This window comes from Suncus etruscus, chromosome 7 (genome assembly GCF_024139225.1).
Source record: "Suncus etruscus isolate mSunEtr1 chromosome 7, mSunEtr1.pri.cur, whole genome shotgun sequence".
Lineage (NCBI taxonomy): Eukaryota > Metazoa > Chordata > Mammalia > Eulipotyphla > Soricidae > Suncus > Suncus etruscus.
Genome location: NC_064854.1, coordinates 75,879,063 through 75,896,939, shown reverse-complemented (window position 1 = coordinate 75,896,939; position 17,877 = coordinate 75,879,063). Strand labels below are relative to the sequence as shown.

Sequence of the window (17,877 nt, the reverse complement as noted above, 5' to 3'; positions counted from 1 at the left end):
TAATTGGAAAAGCCTCAAAGAGCCATTTCAAGCCGTAACCTCCTATGGCCCCCAAGCCCCTTACACGCTCTCCTGCTTAGAATCTAAAAGCTGAACTCTTTGTCTCTTGGGAAGTTAACTTTTTTTTCCGCTGCAAAGCCCTTGCAGATAGGCAGGAATCCTGATCTCTAAGCTCTTATAGCTGGCCTCGCCTCTTTTCATACCTTAAAGGTACAGCACACACTTTCCAGGTCCCAGCTTGCCAACATGGCTCTTGCTGCCCTCTATGCCTGGAAGTCGCTCCCCAGAGCCAGCATTCCAGCAGCTCCCCCACACGCGGCAACAAACTGTTGCTGCTTTCTCCCTCCCCCCCCCCCCCCTTTTCTGACTTGAGTTCCCAACTCACCACAATTACATCCATGGTGTCTCACCTCTCTAACAAACTTGATAATGCTCTTAGCTCAAAAACCAGCGCTACCTTTCCTGTCTTTCTCCCTAATGGAAAAAGTCTTCCCCCCCCCGCCTGCTCAGCAGCCTCCGCAGGTACCTTCTCAAACGCCTCCCACTGATCCCCCGCACCCCAGGGGAAAAATTCTAAATGCCCAAGACGCTCAGTCCCTAACCATGGCAGATTCCCTCCTCTCACCGCTCCCCCTCTTAAAGCTATAGAAATGAAACTACTTGGCCAAATTGAAAATCTTAAACAAATCTTAAGCCTTCAAAAACAGGCTGCTTCTCTTAATTCACAAGTTTCTGCCCTTCAGGCTTTCCCCCGCCCTCCTAAATCTATAGTTGTCTGTCCTCTGCCCACTGAATTCCACAGCCAGGCCCCCCATCTTGAGAATTCAAAGGAACAAACTAATAAAAGTGAGGCTGAGTGCCATAAAACAGAAACTGCTGCAGTGCCTACAAAAAATTCTAAGGGCACAGTGAGCAGGATAATTACAAAGTATCAGCTGCTAAGCCATAAAACCTTGCGATATCTACACTTTGCTGTTAAAACTTCTGAGCCTAATGTACCCGTTACTCAGTACATTTTGTTCAAACCAGCCCTCAGCCTCCTTCAGCCTCCTTCCTGCCAGCCTTGGGAAACAGCCAGCTCAGGCCCTGCCACTCCCACTTTAAGCCTTCCAATTCACCTTGAATTACCCAATCTTTGTTATTCAAAAGAAATCTGAAAAGTGGCATCTCTTGCATATTCTCAAATCAATTAATAAAACCATGATCCCCATGGTGCTTTTGCAACCCAGACTCCCCTCTTCGGTTGCCATTCCCTCTAATTCCAATAAATTAGTAATTAATCTTAAAAGATTGCTTTTTTTTTCTCTATATCATTACACCCTGCGGACTGTAAATAATTTGCCTCTAGCCTTCCTGCTGTTAACTGTGCTGGCCCCTCCCCTAGTTATCAATAAAAGACTCTGCTTCACCTTGTCAGCCCTACACTTCGTCAGATATGTGTTATTAGGTTTAGTGCATTAAGTGGTGTAAAGTAATTATTAAAACATTGAAAATTAGGAAACTTTTTAAATTCAGGTCTGTAAGAGTTAAAAAAAAATTCTCTAAGGAGAAAAAGCAACAGGAACATAAGAGCAATAAACTTTTTTTTCTCGTGCCTCTCAGAAAATTTTACAGCAAGGTCATAATTCTGTCACTTTACAGATAACAAAATATTGGTAAAAAAAAAAGCTTCTTTGTGTTTTAAAATCCAAACGAACACAAAAGTGTTAAATTTAAGTCTTATATTTCTATTAAAAGTTTTATTTTAATTTTTAAAGTATTTACAAAATTATGTGAAAAATAATGTGGTTAGCCTTTTTAAACAATATAGTTAATTTAATGCACAGTAAACACCTAAGTGTGCTTTATAGTACCCTTAGTTTTAACTTTGTGCTACAGCAATGGTTGTTCTTTATTTCTGCATTGAAAGAACTATTATTTTAAGTGCATTCAAAATATCAGCACATTATATAAATCTGTATATTTGTGTCGCAGTGAAAAAATAATATTAATGAAAACTATATTATATATAATTTTATAAGTAATATATAAAAGTAACTAAACTTTATAAGCAAATTAACTAGTATTAAATATAATTTTAGTCTTAAGTTCTAGGTGTGTAAATGTATCAGATGTCTTTAACTATATTTTATAATAATCTAAGCATTTAGTTAATTTAGTATATAATATTTTTTACAAATTATTCACTTAAAGTCTTCATAGTAAAAACAGTTGTTTGTTTTTTAAAATCAGTTTTTATACCTTTAATAATCATAGTTCATGCTATTGTGTTTAATCATAAAAATTTTAACACTTTATTGCAGCTGTCTTACTGTTCTACTGCAAAACCAATTTAAAGAAAACCTATTCATTTACAGCAAATCATTTCATACTTCAGAGTGAAGACTCCTTCTACAGTGCTCATTAACCATTTTACTTAATGTTTTAAACTTCAAATTAAAATTGTTTTAAAAATGTTTTGTGTTAAATCTAAACCTTAACATTTATTTTCAGCAAAGTTCCACTCCATCTACATTAAGTACTTCTCAAAACTAAAAAAGTTTTTCTACAAAATTTTTTTTTCTTCTCACAAACATGCTAGCTAAATATTTAAAAGCGCTTGTCAATTTTTTATAAATAAGTCTTAAATCACTCCTTTTATCTGTTTATCTGTCTGTTGTGATGAATGAAAGTGGCCACAAGTGTAAGATGTTGTGTTTAGTGTTGTTTTGTTTTGTCTGTTTATTTGTTATCTCTACATTTTATAATAATACAATTTTTAAAGCCTTATCCATTTTTCAAATTTCAATTAATTTTTTCAACCTGGTTCAGTCTGGTCAGTTCACAGACTGGCATCTTGCAACTAAAAATCATGTGTTAAAAATTATGTATTAAGCTAGCTTTGTCCTTCTAAGAACATGGCGGAAGGTGTGGGAGATGGCAAACCCCAGATTTCTCAATGGCCATCGGGGATAACTTTTCCCTGGAGAATTTCTGGACTTTGCAGTCACCCGGCTTTCCTGTTATGTGTAAGTTCAGGCCTATAGAATATGTATTTATAGCTAAAAAATAGCATCCAGCTTTAACATAATAACTAAAAGTTTAAGAAAAATCCTTTATATTCAGTTTAAAAAAATTTTTTTAATTAGCAATTCTTAATTATAAATTTTCTTTTATGCCAAAGTCTAACAGAGGTCAAATAACATTCCCGTGGTATTCAAAAATAACTAGTGTAATGTAAATTGCTAATGTTTTCTGCCTGTAAACCCAAGCCAAAGGACTAAGTAAATTCTTAATTTTTATATAAAGTAACCATTTTGCCTCCTGCCAAGCTGTTTTCTTATAAACTTCCTGCTAGCCGCCATTCCTGCAAACCTGTTTCTAACTGACTCCACCTTTGACAATGCTGAATTAGACACTCTGCCTAGCTGCCTTGGTTGCCCACCATTGCCACCAACAACCTCCATTGCAAACAAGTCACGGTCGTGGAACTTTGCTTGCTCGAACCATATATGTGCCCGCCTGTTCAACAATCAGACATTTGCAATCAAACCATTATTGTTAACAACTCTTCCATCTTCATTGAAGCCCCCAACTCCACTTATTTTGTTTGTTCCACTAGATTTTCTCCCCATATTGTTACTGAAATGTTTCTTGCTTATCATGATTATTATGTTTTAGCTTTGTTAATGCCTAAAATAACCATCAAACCTGTTGGTCGGTTTCCACCTTGAACCTCATCCTGCAAATGGTCAATGTCTCTGCCCAAGCGCTCTCCAACACCAGCTATGAACACTGTTGGATCTGCAATTCACCGGTTTCGCCGTTTTATGAAAGCATCACAACGTTTAAATCTCCTATCTACACCAATGACTCTAAACTTCTTCTCTGGAAAGTTCAGCCTCAGCGTCATTAACTCACTGTTGGGCAAGTTGTGAGCTACGGACTCTGCCTTCTGGCCCATCCTCCTCCTCTCAAGTTATTTTAAATCTTATAAATGCCCCTGCTCTAGCCCTCACAGACCCAAATTATGAACGCTGTTGGCTTAGCTTCTCTCCTCAACCCCTACCCTTATCCTTCCGTCTTTCACCGATGTTGTGAGCCCTTTACAACAGTTACCCTTGCAGTTCTCCTAGCAATTGGCACTGCTACTGGTGCTGGCACATAAATTTACTCCCTTGTTTCCACTCAGTCCAATTTTCGCATTCTCACTCAAGCAGTAGAACAAGACATTAATGAAATCAAAACTAGTCTGCAATTTCTCACAGATACTGTTAGTTCCCTTGCTGATGTTGTTCTCCAAAACCGTCGTGCTTTAGATTTTGCCCTTATGAAAGAGGGGGGATTCTGTGTAGCCCTTAAGGAACAATGTTGTATTTTCAAAGACAAAACTGAATTAGTTAGGAATAGCGTTCAACACATTGGTGACGGTATAAAAAACTTCCAAAAACATTTCGATGAAGAACAAGGTTGGTAACAGGGTTGGTTTTTCTCTTCTCCTTGGATACATACATTACTGTCCACTATTTTGGGCCCTCTTATTAGCCTCATGCTGCTCCTTTGCTTTGACCCATGGGCTTTCCGCAAACTTACTGCCCTTGTTAAAAACCAGGTGATAAGACGGCAAAAACCTCTGTTCAAGTTCACTACCAACAGTTAACCCAACGTGACTCCTGTGAAAACTTGGCTTTTGTCACCAAGCCGCCTTTCCAGCCACTAAGTTTCCAGGAGATAGAGCGCATAGCTAACAGACGGAGTTCACTCCGTCACTTGTGCTCTTGGCTGTGGAGATACCTACGACGGGATTAGCAAGGTCCCAGTTAGGGCACGGCCCAAAAAGGCTACAACACATAATTCGGATCTCTGCGCGCACCCACGGCGTCTGTAGCCACCTTTTAAATGCGGCTTTGGCCGTGTCCGACCTGGTCAAACCTTGTAGCCTAAGACACGGTTCTTCCACCCGTTCACGACTTTCCTTCTTTTATTAGAAGAGAAAGGGGGAGATGTTGGGGACTGTGACTTGTTTGAGGCCATTTTGCTGTTCTTTCTGCCATAGTCCAGCCTTTTACCTAAAGGCTACATGCAGTCTTGCTGTAAGTTTTTGAGCTAAAGAGAAAGGAATGTGCAGCTGCAGGATATAATTAACTCTAGCCCGGAGGAGAGCAACACTGTCCGGTACCGTTATCAGAAACTAGGCCTCACTCCTTAAAACCATATTCCGGAGTGAACTAGGCTGTTATCAATAAGTGTATGCTACATTGTCTGTTCAAGATCACTGAGGCAAGCACATCTTGCACCACCTCCTGATAGTCAAGCAATTAGGAATGCAGCTAGAAGGTCACTAGAAATTTCCATAGAAACAGCACGTTCATCATAGCTTGAAGGTCATCCAGCCTCCTAGCCCACTGCCCATTTCCTTATTTGGAGAATGATTTACTTTCTTTGTTCCTTGTAACCTGATATGTATTCTTGCCTTGTATGGACCTTCGCACCAAAAGTGTGATTGACATTATCTTTGTACTGCCCCCTTCTCCTTCACTATATAAGAAGGAGCTGTAGCCAAATAAAGTTGCCCTTTGAGCAGTGAGATATTGCCTTAGGTCTTTATTATTAACCTCTCTCAGATTTTTTACAGGTGTGGTTGTTCTTCTACCCAGCAAAATAGGAGTGCGGTTGTCTGAGAAGTCCTCCCAGCTAATTCCTGCTGGCCGGGCCCCCCTGGGGGGCTTCAGGACCCCGCAGTATTGTGGGTTTTTCTACGTGTTGTGGTGGTATTAATTGGCTGTATGATGCAGGCAGCACACTCCTCTGGCTCCGCCCTTTCTGGATGGGCTGTCTTGCCTCTTAGGGAGGGGAGTCCTCCGTGGATGAAGCCTCACACTGGATCAAATCTTATGCCAGAGCATGCAACAGAGAAGACAGTCCAGAGAGAAATGCTTGCTTCTGTGATATAGCACAGTTCTTAGTGTGACTTTTTCTTCTTGTTGCGATGGTGTTCTTTTTTTAGAAAGAGCGCGTGTCTGTGTAGCAAAGTGAAGCGGCCGTGCTCTGCTGGAGCCTCTTTTCGCTCCACTCCCAAGAGTTTCACGCAAGAGGACAGTAGACAGTCATACACAGGTAGCACTCACAGTTTTTCACAGTTGGGCCCCACTGGGCAGGCGTAGTTTCATGGATTTTCCCTGCCTGATGTCCCAAACAGGGGACCCGGCTTCTGCAAAAGCTTGCCGGTTTTTATGTTCTGGAGTCCGCCCTGAAAATGGCCTCTGGGAGAGCGAGTTTTCTGGAGCCTCTTTTGGCCCCACTCCCAAGAGTTTCACGCATGAGGACAGTAGACAGACATACACAGGTAGCACTCATAGTTTTACACAGTTGGGCCCCACTGGGCAGGCGTAGTTTCGTGGATTTTCCCCGCCTGATGTCCCAAACAGGGGACCCGGCTTCTGCTGTAATATGTGATTTTTATAGACTATTTAATTTGATCTCCACAATGATCTCTTTAGTAGACACTGCTATATCAATCCAATTTGAGAAAATTATTTTTGAAATCACATATATATCTTCTCAAATTTAATATTTTCATTAATAAAAAAATAATTTTTTTAATTAATAAAAAAAATTTTTTAATTTTTTAATTAATAAAAAAATTAATTTTTACCAACTTAACTTATATTAATAGTATAAAGTACAGTATAAATGAATGGTAGGCAGTGATGATAGTAATTTTAATCAAATTAAATATTTTATAAAATTATAGAAGTTTGATTTTAATATTGATGTTTTATAACTATTAAACATTAATAGGTTATTAATTTATATGTGAACTAATAAGGAAAGAATGTTGAATAATACAGTTGTACTAAAAACATTTCTAGAAGTTTATGTAAATGTATATGTACATATTAGTTATTGACATTATCATATTTTATATTGTTTATATAATTTATTATTTTTCTGATACAATCAAAATACTCAACATCACAGGATAAAATTGATGTTTATATCATATATATGACATTAATTGGATTAATAATTGTTTTTTATGATTTATTTATTTAAACACCATGATTACAAACATAGTTGTAGTTGGTTTTCAGTCATAACAAGAATACCCTCTCTCACTGTGCAACCTTCCTATCACCAATGCCCCCATCTCTTCCCTGTCCATCCCCCACCTGTATTCAAGACGGGCTTTCTATATCCCTCACTTACTTACATTGTTATGATAGTTCTCAGCATACTTATTTCTCCAACTGCACTCAACACTCTGTGGTGGGCTTCATAACTTGAACCAGTCCTTCTGCCCTTCATCTCTGGCAATTATTTCAATGTTTTTAAATTATTTAAAGCCCATAGATGAGTGAAACTACTCTGTGTGTGTGTCTCTCTCTCCCTCTGACTAATTTCACTCAGTATAATAGATTCATGTCATTCATGTATAGAAAAATTTTATGACTTCATCTCTCCTGATGCCTGCATAATATTCCATTGTTTAGAAGTACCACAGTATCTTTAGCCATTCATCTGTTGAAGGGCACCTTGGTTGTTTCCAGAGTCTCGCCATTGTAAATAGTGCTGCTATGAATATAGGCATGAGGAAGGGATTTTTGTATTAGAGTTTTGTCTTCCATGGGTATATTCCTTGGAGTGGTACTGCTGGATCATATGGGAGCACAATTTCCACTTTTTGGAGGAATCTCCATATCGTTTTCCAGAAAGGTTGAACTAGATGACATTCCCACCAGCAGTGAATAAGAGTTCCTCTCTCTCCACATCTCTGCCAGCACTGACTGTTCTTTTTTTCATGATGTGTGCCAGTCTCTGTGGTGTGAGAAGGTACCTCATTGTTGTTTTGATTTGCATCTCCCTGATAATTAATGATGTGGAACATTTTTTCATGTACCTTTTGGACATTTATATTTCTTCTTTGACAAAGTGTTTATTTCTTCTCCCCATTTTTTGATGGGGTTATATTTTTTTTTCTTGTTAGGCACTTGAGAGTTGATTTTACAGTGCTCTTTAATTGTCACTGGGGATCAGGAAGTAGCCCCAGCTATTTCTTTTAAGGGTCCCCTGTAGCCCAAATCCAGGCAGAAATTAGCCCCATTCTTGTGGGTGGAGGCATGCTTACCTGAGGTTTAGCACTTTAGAACTGATTTTGCTGTGTTCTTCTTTGTCACTGGGCGTCAGGAAGTTAGTGAGGAGATTAATATAGAATTTATGTGTTTTAATAATATTAAGACTAGCAGTTCTTATCCTTACAATTGTTATAACCACTCAGATCCATCTTGAGATCCAAATCTTTTAGTGTTCCTTTTACTACTAAAGTATGAAACAGTTCTGATAGTATCAATTTCATATTCCATTATTTTACCTACATCTTGGAGTTCAACCTTAAATCATGTCATTCAATGTCTTTTGAATAATATCATTCTCTTAATTCGTTTACATTTAGGTTGTCATCAAGATTGACCACCTTTTATCTGCACTGGGTAATTCACTGTCCCATCATATAAGGCATATAATTATTTGGAGTGAATAAGAATATATGACTCTGTCTTCAAATTCTGGACTTCTTCATATTAATTTTAATTAAATTTTTTAACCAAAGCTTAACTTTACTTTAGTCTACAACATGATTCCCATTCTTAGAAATAGCTTATAACATTTTAGCCATGTAAATTAAATAAATTTGTAACATGTAAGAAAGATTTACTGACACAGGACTAAAATTTCAACTTTGTTCTTGATATTTAATCTATTACTGGAGGGGTTATGGAGACGAGAACTTGGGAGACTCACGGGATTCTAGTACTCTAGTGGTTGGCATAGTATGGCAGCACTGCATATAGCAAACTAGAACATTTGGTACTATTGTACAAATAATGAAAACAACATAGAGCTTCATTATATGCAACCTCAAATTTAAGTACACAAAACAAAAGGCTTTGGGGGATTATTTACAGTGATTTAAGGAAAAATGAATATGAACAGATATAAACTGTTCATAAAATATTGTGAGCAACAATTAAAAAAGAACATTAAAGTGGGAATTTGAAATGCAGCATTCTAATTGAGCATTCATATTGATGTTAAATGTCTAATTAATCTTTTGTCATTTCTCACAAACATGTATTACAAAAAATACAATCTTCTTCAAACAAACAATAACCATGCTAACTTTAAACTTTCTCTCAATAACCTTTTCTGATATATACTGATGCCAATAATAAGTATAATATGAATTTGAGTTTAAAGATATGTCCAATATAAACATTTTATACATTAACTCTTCAAATTTTATATTTAATGGATTTTACTAATATATAAATGTGCTGCCCAGTGTTTTAAAATTTAATATTCAGTCTGTGATTCAACAAATCTCTCAGCACATATTACTTATACCAATAGATCATTTTTCTATTTTAATATTTGAACTTACACATTGTATTCAAATTAGCAAACAGTTTTACAGTTTCCTTGTTGACTGAAAATATTTTATCAATAGTAATTTTATTAATATCTATTGCACACATTTTAAAAAGTATGTAGAGAATTGTTTCAATGTTCTTACAATATAATAGTATTTTGTCAATGTTACATATAAAATAGTTATGGTTACTAATATAGCTACATTTTTATTACTATAGTAACACATTTCTTTTTTAATAAAACCCTTTTTTAGCCAAAAGTATTTATTGAGAAAATTTTCTACCTCTAATAAACTAAATTATCCAAAGCAGGTGCTAACATCTATTAAAAGTGCTTATTATAATAAAAATTAAGTTTTTAATCTTATGAATCCTAACTAGATTATAATATCCTTAGCTTCTACCTCAGTAAGTTTCTTCTTAGATCCTCAATAAAGTGCTGTTATATATTTATGTAAGAACTTGGGTAGTAATAACCAAGTCATGTTCCTCAGTAAGAGTGGACAAATAACAATTCTGTATATGTGTGTATTTATATATATATATATATATATATATATATATATATATATATATATATATATGATTACTATGATAACACTAGCACTTTTTTATTATAAACTAGAAATATTTCTAGTTATCTACAGCAAGGGTAAACATATAGTACTGTATCAGGTTTTGTAATTATCAAATCTCTGTAATACATATTCTCTCCCACCTTTAAAATATGAAAAGGCTAAACGTGTGTATAATAAATGTGCATAGCAAAGTTTTAATAATTTTATTTACAAAATTATGTTGAAAATATTATGCCATGAGTGAAAATTTTTCTAATAATCTCCTCTCAGTAAGTAACATGTTTGAACATTTCTGTTCATCAAGAATGTAGTTAAAAACAATAGGCCAATATTTTTAATTTATGAAAAATGGGATGCCCAAAATACTGTTTAACAACATTGGTGATCTCTCTCATAAGGAAAGAAATTCCTTAAATATAATTTTTCCTTCTCTCACCAATCTATCATTTCTCATAAGAATAACTGCTGATTTATCATATTCCTCAGTTTAGAAATAAATAATAAAAAGGCAAATATTGTCATCTTTCTTTTTTTATTCCAGGGTCCCTGTCAAAATTCTTCTCTGCTTCTCCATAGTTTGTGTAAACTCATGTTCATTGTGGATTAGCCTATCTTCGTTAAACATAACTAGGGTAAGTTTTTCTCATTCTTTGAATTGATATTTGGTGATTCAATTTGTTCCACTCTCCAGTACTAGATTATTTTGAAATAAAGGTCATGATCTGAGTTTGCACTTTTCACCTAGCCTGTTTTCTCATTGCAAATTACATGGGAATTTGTTGTGTAGCTGAATGCTTTTTAAACAAGTACATCTATGTTTTGTTTAAGACACAAAGACAAGGGTTGCAATTTTGTAGAGGATTTGGGAGTAACTAGTGCTTTTATAACCTTGTGTATTTTCTTTAAAGGATTGCGATGTCCTTTATTTAAGGCAAAAACAATCCATGAATTGGTGCCATACAGTGTCTTAGAATCAGTGAAACACTTTTCTCTAGAGATTTTGGGCAAAAACTACTTTTATAGAGCTTTAGAAGCAGCCGTGTGAAACGGGGAATGATTGTGTTGCTTACTTTACCTTATTTAGCAAGAATAAGGAACAAGGAAATAAAGAGAGCCCAGAGTTCTCTTATTCTTTGGGGAATTTCTAACTTAATACACAGCATTTCTGATCAAGTTGAGCATTTGCAGTGACATAAAAGTTTCAATTGCTAGTCAGGACCCAGAGGCAAAGGGGTTACCTTTTGACCTAGAAACTCATTTCCACACTGGACACCAAATTCTCAAATATTTATGGCTTACTTGTACTTTCAAGTCTTTTCACTGTATGTAACACTACCAATATATCAGGGCAATGGCACTGAAGAGTGAGAACATCATCCTCCACCTCTAACCCAAGGCATTTCATTTTTCTGGACAGCAATACTTGTCCATACTAGGCATACACCTATTTAAGCATACAGGCAAGTTCTTTTCCTCCAGTGGATTTCAGGAATTGGATTGGGAGGCTGGTGGGTGAGAGTAGCAATAACCCAATTTAGACCTTACTTTCTCAGTTGACCACTTTTACCTAATATAGGGTAAATCAGAAAATAAATTTGGAACATTGTGGTAGGTCAATCTTTACAAATTCCACCCTCGACTGAGAATAAATTCCTTTGGTATATTTTGTTTTGTATTGAGCACCTGGAAGTGCTTAGGGAATTCTCTTAGCTCTGCACTCATTACACCTGGCAGGGGCCCCTGGAGACCATACAGTGAGCTTTGTGCAATGTAGGCAGCTTGACTACTGTACTGTCTCTGCAGTTTCTTCTCTAGCAGATGCTTATTTCTTTTCTATTTCCTTGGGAACTAAGTCAAATTTTAATATGTGAAAAAAAATAAGTTTAGTGCTTGTTAGTTTTATACATTTAAAATTTTACTTTAACTATAGAGGATAGGGAGGCAGGTTCATAGTCCTTAGAATAAAGTGATGACTTAGAATTTCCAGCATCTTTTATGTTACTGACTGAGTATTTCAGTCAAGCCAATCTTTATGTTGAAAACTCAAGCCTAATATAATAGTATTAGAAAGGTGTGGAAACAATTATATCTGAGTGATGTAAACCTCATGACTGAGATGAGTGTACTAATATAAAGAACCCAGAGAACTTTTATATGCTGACTCACTTGTTAACATAAAAAAGAACTGATCATTTAGGATACAAGTCTAAAGTGCACAGTCAGAGAATCTGCTTGTAACTTTATCTTAAACTTCCCAGATTGTAAGATTTATTTAGAAATAAAATCAGTTGTTTAAAAAGCTATTTAGATTATAGCATTCTGTTATAGCAGTTGAAATATTACATCAACTTTTGATGCTCCTGTAAACAGAGATACCCTCCTTGGCCTCAAATCAATGACAAAATTTTACAAACTCTCTATAAAAATGAATCCTACTGCATTTGTGCATATTAAGTCCAAATTTAAGAATCTAAGTCAAATAAAGTCGTGCAAAACCCTATCAAGCAAAGTTATTTAACATTTATTCAGGCAATAATTATTATACACAGGAGAAAGAGTATTAGAACAACAGGTAAAAAGTTACCTTGTAAATGGGCATCTGAATTTAATTCTCAGCACACTCAGCCCCACAGGGAGTAAACCTGAGCTCAGAGCCAGAAATAAGCCCTGAGCACTGTTGGATGAAACAAATAACACAAATAAACTAAATAAAGAAACAATAGATTATTGTGCAAAACTTTCAGGCAATAATAACATAAAACATGGCCATTGCAGATTTAAGCTAACTTATTGTCAAGAAATAAAATAAAAAACCCAACTACAATCATATTTGTAATCAAGGTGTTTAAAGAAAGATATAAAAAACAGAAGAATGTCCCCAGTAAACTTGAATTAGAGATGAGGAGCAATACGAATATAAATATAGTTGTAGCTTGCTCTTTAGTAATGTGAAGAGTTGATGCCTCTTTCAATGATGTTTTAGTATTAAAAAATCTACGATTTCTTCATGTTGCAAATGCAGAAAAATAAAAATAAAAATATTTTTCAATAAAAAATGATTCTGAGTGTCTTTTTATTTTTTGTTTGTTTTGTTTTGTTTTTGAGCAACACCTGAAGGCTCTCAGTGGTTACTCTTGACTCTTCTTTCAGAATTTTTTTTTGTAGGCTCAGGCTACCATATGAATGCCTGGAATCAAGCCCTGGTTGGTGGCATGCAAGGCAAACACCTACCCACTGTATACTCTGGCCTCAAGAGCTTATGGTTTTTTTTTTTTTGGGGGGGGGGCACATTCAGTCACGCTCAGGGTTTACCTCTGGCTATGCACTCAGAAATCGCTCCTGGCTTGGTGGACCATATGGGATGCTGGGAGATCAAACCACAGTCTAGCACCAGCAAGGCTTCACACCACCGCTCTGGTCCAAGATTTTATGATTTTTAAAGCAAATGTTAAGTGAATGAATAATGGAATTTAACAACATGCAGCTATTGCTGAACTTAAGATTACTTGTATTTTCTTTATACATTTATGCCTAAGGCTAGGATCTGAGAGAAGGAAATGTATTCTAATATGATTTATTTTTTGTGATTATAATTTTATTTTTATTTATTATTATTATTTGCAGATCAAGCAAAATTCTGTATTTTCATTTGCAGTAGATAATTTCAGTGGACAATGTAGGAATTTTGGACCTCCTTAATATGTTATTTTCATTGTCATGTTCTTCAAAAGTTCTTTTTTATTACAGTTGCTTTATTAGATTTGAGCATGCATATGTATATCACATATTTTATGCATACATATATATACTAATTCATAAAAGTTGTAAGAATATTAAAATATGAACATGAGATCATCTGGGTTTCAAATCTAGGCATTGACACCTATAAGTCATCTGCTCTACACATTGAACCACCACATCCAAGCCTCCTATTTCTTCTTCTTCTTCTTCTTCTTCTTCTTCTTCTTCTTCTTCTTCTTCTTCTTCTTCTTCTTCTTCTTCTTCTTCTTCTTCTTCTTCTTCTTCTTCTTCTTCTTCTTCTTCTTCTTCTTCTTCTTCTACCTCCTCTTCTTCCTCTTTTTCCTCTACTTCCTCCTTTTTTCCTTTTCTTCTTCCTCTTCTTCCCCTTCTTTTTCATTTTCCTCTTTCTCCTCCTCTTCTCTTCTCACTCTTCCTCTAACTCCTATGATTATTATTATTATTCTTTTCCTGTGTTTCTGGGACTTGAATGATTCCTATGCTGTTTCTGCTGAGTTCATCAAAGAAAATAAAGTTTCATCTGTTCACATTTTTTAATTAGTTTATCCATTGTCTGATCATTGGCTTTAAGGTTCTTTTTCATTCTCTTCTGCTGTAAAGAGTTGTTTGACATCTTATTCTCAGGCTCACTAAGCCTGTTTCCAGCTGCTGTTATTCCATTGGAGAGGATTTTCATTGAGGTTTTTATTTCATCTACTGAGTTTTTCAGACCTGTTATTTCAGTATGTAGTTTTTTTATTTCAAACTTCATGCCCTCTAGATTCTTATTAGTGTTCCATTCAATACTAGCAATGCTTATAATTTTAAAAGCAAGTGTTCAGTGGATGAATAATGAAATTTAAGAACATTTAAGAACATGCAGCTTGCCTTAAGATTGCTTGCATTTTCTTTATACATTTATGCCTAAGGCAAATGATGAGAGAAGGAAAAATATATTCTAACAAGATTTAGAGACTAGTGAACAATTTAGTTTTAACTACTATAGACCATGAGTTGAACTATTTTTGGGGCATCTGGTTAGATAGTTAATGTTATTATTACTTTTTATATTTAAATAATTTTTATTGTGACCAATGTGAATTACAAGTTTTTCACAGTTATACTTAAGGTGACAGTGAAATAAGGCCATCCCACCACCAGTGTTGTCATCCCTCCATCTCTATTTCCAGTTGCATTCCATATCTCCCTCCTTTGCCCCTGAACTGCTAAGATAATAGATTCCCTTTGTATATAGCTTGTTGTAGATTGGGTATCTTGTCTTTGACTTTGGGTTTGGTGTTTAGGTCTGACCATTTTTTATTTCCACTCAATGTTCATTTTATTTTAAAAAATCCTTAATTTATGAGGCAGAACAAGATGATTCAAGTTATGTGGTTCTGTTGCAAAAAAAAAAGCAGGGGAGATGTTATTTAGATGCTATAAATAACAATTTAAAAGAAGAAAGGAACAAAGAATAAAAAAATATCCAACAACAAAAAAATCACAACATCAACAAAAAGCAACAACAAAAAAGAAAGAACAAAAAGGAAGGAGGGCTGGTGTTGCAAGTTTCTGTGGTTGCTTGTTTGTGGGGTTTTTTTTTTTTTTGCATAGGCCAAAAAAATGGGAAAATTAGAAAGGTAATTCCTTTGGCCTAAGGGATACAGGGTTTCTTCACTCTTAAAGCATACTTGAAGCCATGGGGACAACTACAGGCTCAGGACATGCTCATTGTCAAAACCCAAGGATTTTTATGGTACCAGGAAATGTCCTGCTCATTTATGGTTGACAAAATCAGTCCTCTGTAATCTGAGATATTGGTATTTGCATAAGACATAGGAAGAAGTGAAGGACTGGGTCTTTCTTTATGGTTCTAGAAGTTCTGCTCCATCATGGTTATTGGTAGTCAGTCGCTGAAATTAATGATTTTATTTTTTTTCACAGATACAAAGTTACAATATATATACATATATATATATAGTGTGTGTGTGTGTATAATAAAAAATAAAAAATAGAGCCGGAGCAGTGGCGCAGCAGTAGTGCATTTTTGCCTTGCACATAGCTAACCTAGAAGAAACTTGGTTTGAACCCCTGGCATCCCATAAGGTACCCCAAGCAAAGAGCGATTTCTGGGCACATAGCCAGGAATAATCCCTGAGCTTCACCGGGTGTGGCCCAAAACCCAAAAACCAAAAAAAATTATAAATTAAAACAAATATATATAGTGGAATGAAAAACAAGGAATGGAGAAGGCTACCCTTATATTTGGAAATAAACACACTAAGAGGTATGACTATTGAGGTATTAAACATACAAAATATAGATATCCCCATTAATTCTTTTTGTGATATTGGTTAGGTAGTTTATTTTAATTCAGGATGGTATTATTAAATCAACTGATTTAAATTTTATTTGGGACTGAGACCTAAAAGTACTCATTGAATTTGTTCTCAAGCTTAATAGCTGCAAGTTTCATTACAACTTTATCACTAGCTAAGAAGTTGAATGTAAATATATTTCCTATTGAAGGATGTTTATATAAATTATAAGCAAAGAATTAAAGATATCCAGGCATATTAAATATGTAAATATTTAAACTAGTGGCCAGTCAAATAATATTCTGAGGGGAAATATTCAAAGGTATATTTGAACAAAATTTTAAAGGGTAAAATATTTGCGTGACTACTCTTTTTTAGGCTGATTCACAAACTCAAGGACAAAAAACACTGAGAACCAGGAAGAAAAATGCTATCATTTTTATTTATTCATTCATTTAGGTATTTGTATGTATGTATGTATATAATTTTTGGGTCACATCTGGTGATACTAAGGGGTCACTCCTGGCTCTTCACTCTCCACTCAGTAATCACTTCTGGAAGTCTTGGAGTATTATATGGGATAATGGAGATCTAGCCTGGGTTGGTGACATACAAAGCAATGAGCTCTAATCTCTGTGCTATTTCTATGATCACAATTGTTCTTATTTTATTAGATACAGCTAATGCCTAACTCATTGAGAAAAACAGCAGATTTGCTTATGGATATTTTGATGAAAAGTCTCTTTTTGAAGGAAATATTTCCATAAAATAAATTTTAACAGCAGAGATAGTGGCAACTGTCACTACAGAGTTGACTTATATGGTTACTATCTATCTTTATCTCTTATCTAACTCTTTATTCTATAAATAAATGGAAGGCACTGAATAGTCACTGACTGGCAACTAAAATAATGTGTAAAAGCACTCTTCAATGGAACAGGAGATATAATATTGGGAGTTAAGGAACTTGACATATATCCACTGAACCATTTCTATCCGGGGACTGCATATGATATACCAAGTACAACCACAGTGACCACTGAGCACAGAGCCAGTCATACCATTGAGTATGTCTAGGAATGACCCCCCACCCCCAAATATAAAAATACTCCTTATGGAATCTCTCCTCTTAACAGTTTAAATGCTTAATCTATGTTCTGATTACAGAGTTCTACAAGAAAACAATTTTGTAATTTTCTATTATTATTATTATTATTATTATTTCTATTATTATTATCACTTTATTAAAAATAAACTATAAAATATATAAATTATAATTATATATTTTAATTATAATTAAAATAAATTATAAATAATTATATATTTTAATTATAATTAAAAATAAATTATAAAATATAAGTTAAAAACAATTGCTAAGGAGGGGAATGGAGTGGTGGCAGCACAAGCTATAAGGCATTTGCCTTGCATGAGCTTAGTTAGAATGGACAGAGGTTTGATTCCCTGGTTTACCACATGGTCCCCCAAATAGGAGCAAATTTTTTTTTTTTTTGGTTTTTGGGACACACCCTGTGACACTCAGGGGTTACTCCTGGATATGCACTCAAAAATCTCTCCTGGCTTAGGGGACCATATGAGGACACCAGGGAATCAAACCAAGGTCCATCCTGGGTCAGCTGTGTGCAAAGCAAACACCCCATTTCTGTGCTATTGCTCAGGCCCCATGCCAGGAGAAATATATTTATAAATCTAAATAAATTAGTTTGTTATATTAATGAATCAAAATTTTGTCAATGTCTACTATTAATCATCACATAATTAGTAATGATGAGGATTAATATGTAGTGATTAAAGATGGAAAACTTAGTGAGAGTTTTA

General features: G+C 35.1%; 1 non-coding gene across 1 annotated transcript; it reads left to right on the top strand.

The window, feature by feature from the left end:
- The first annotated feature begins 1,818 nt into the window (after positions 1 to 1,818).
- Positions 1,819 to 1,948, top strand: LOC126014647 (small nucleolar RNA SNORA22). Its single transcript, XR_007497654.1, has one exon. It is a non-coding gene; the product is annotated as a small nucleolar RNA SNORA22 (small nucleolar RNA).
- The last annotated feature ends 15,929 nt before the right edge of the window (positions 1,949 to 17,877 follow it).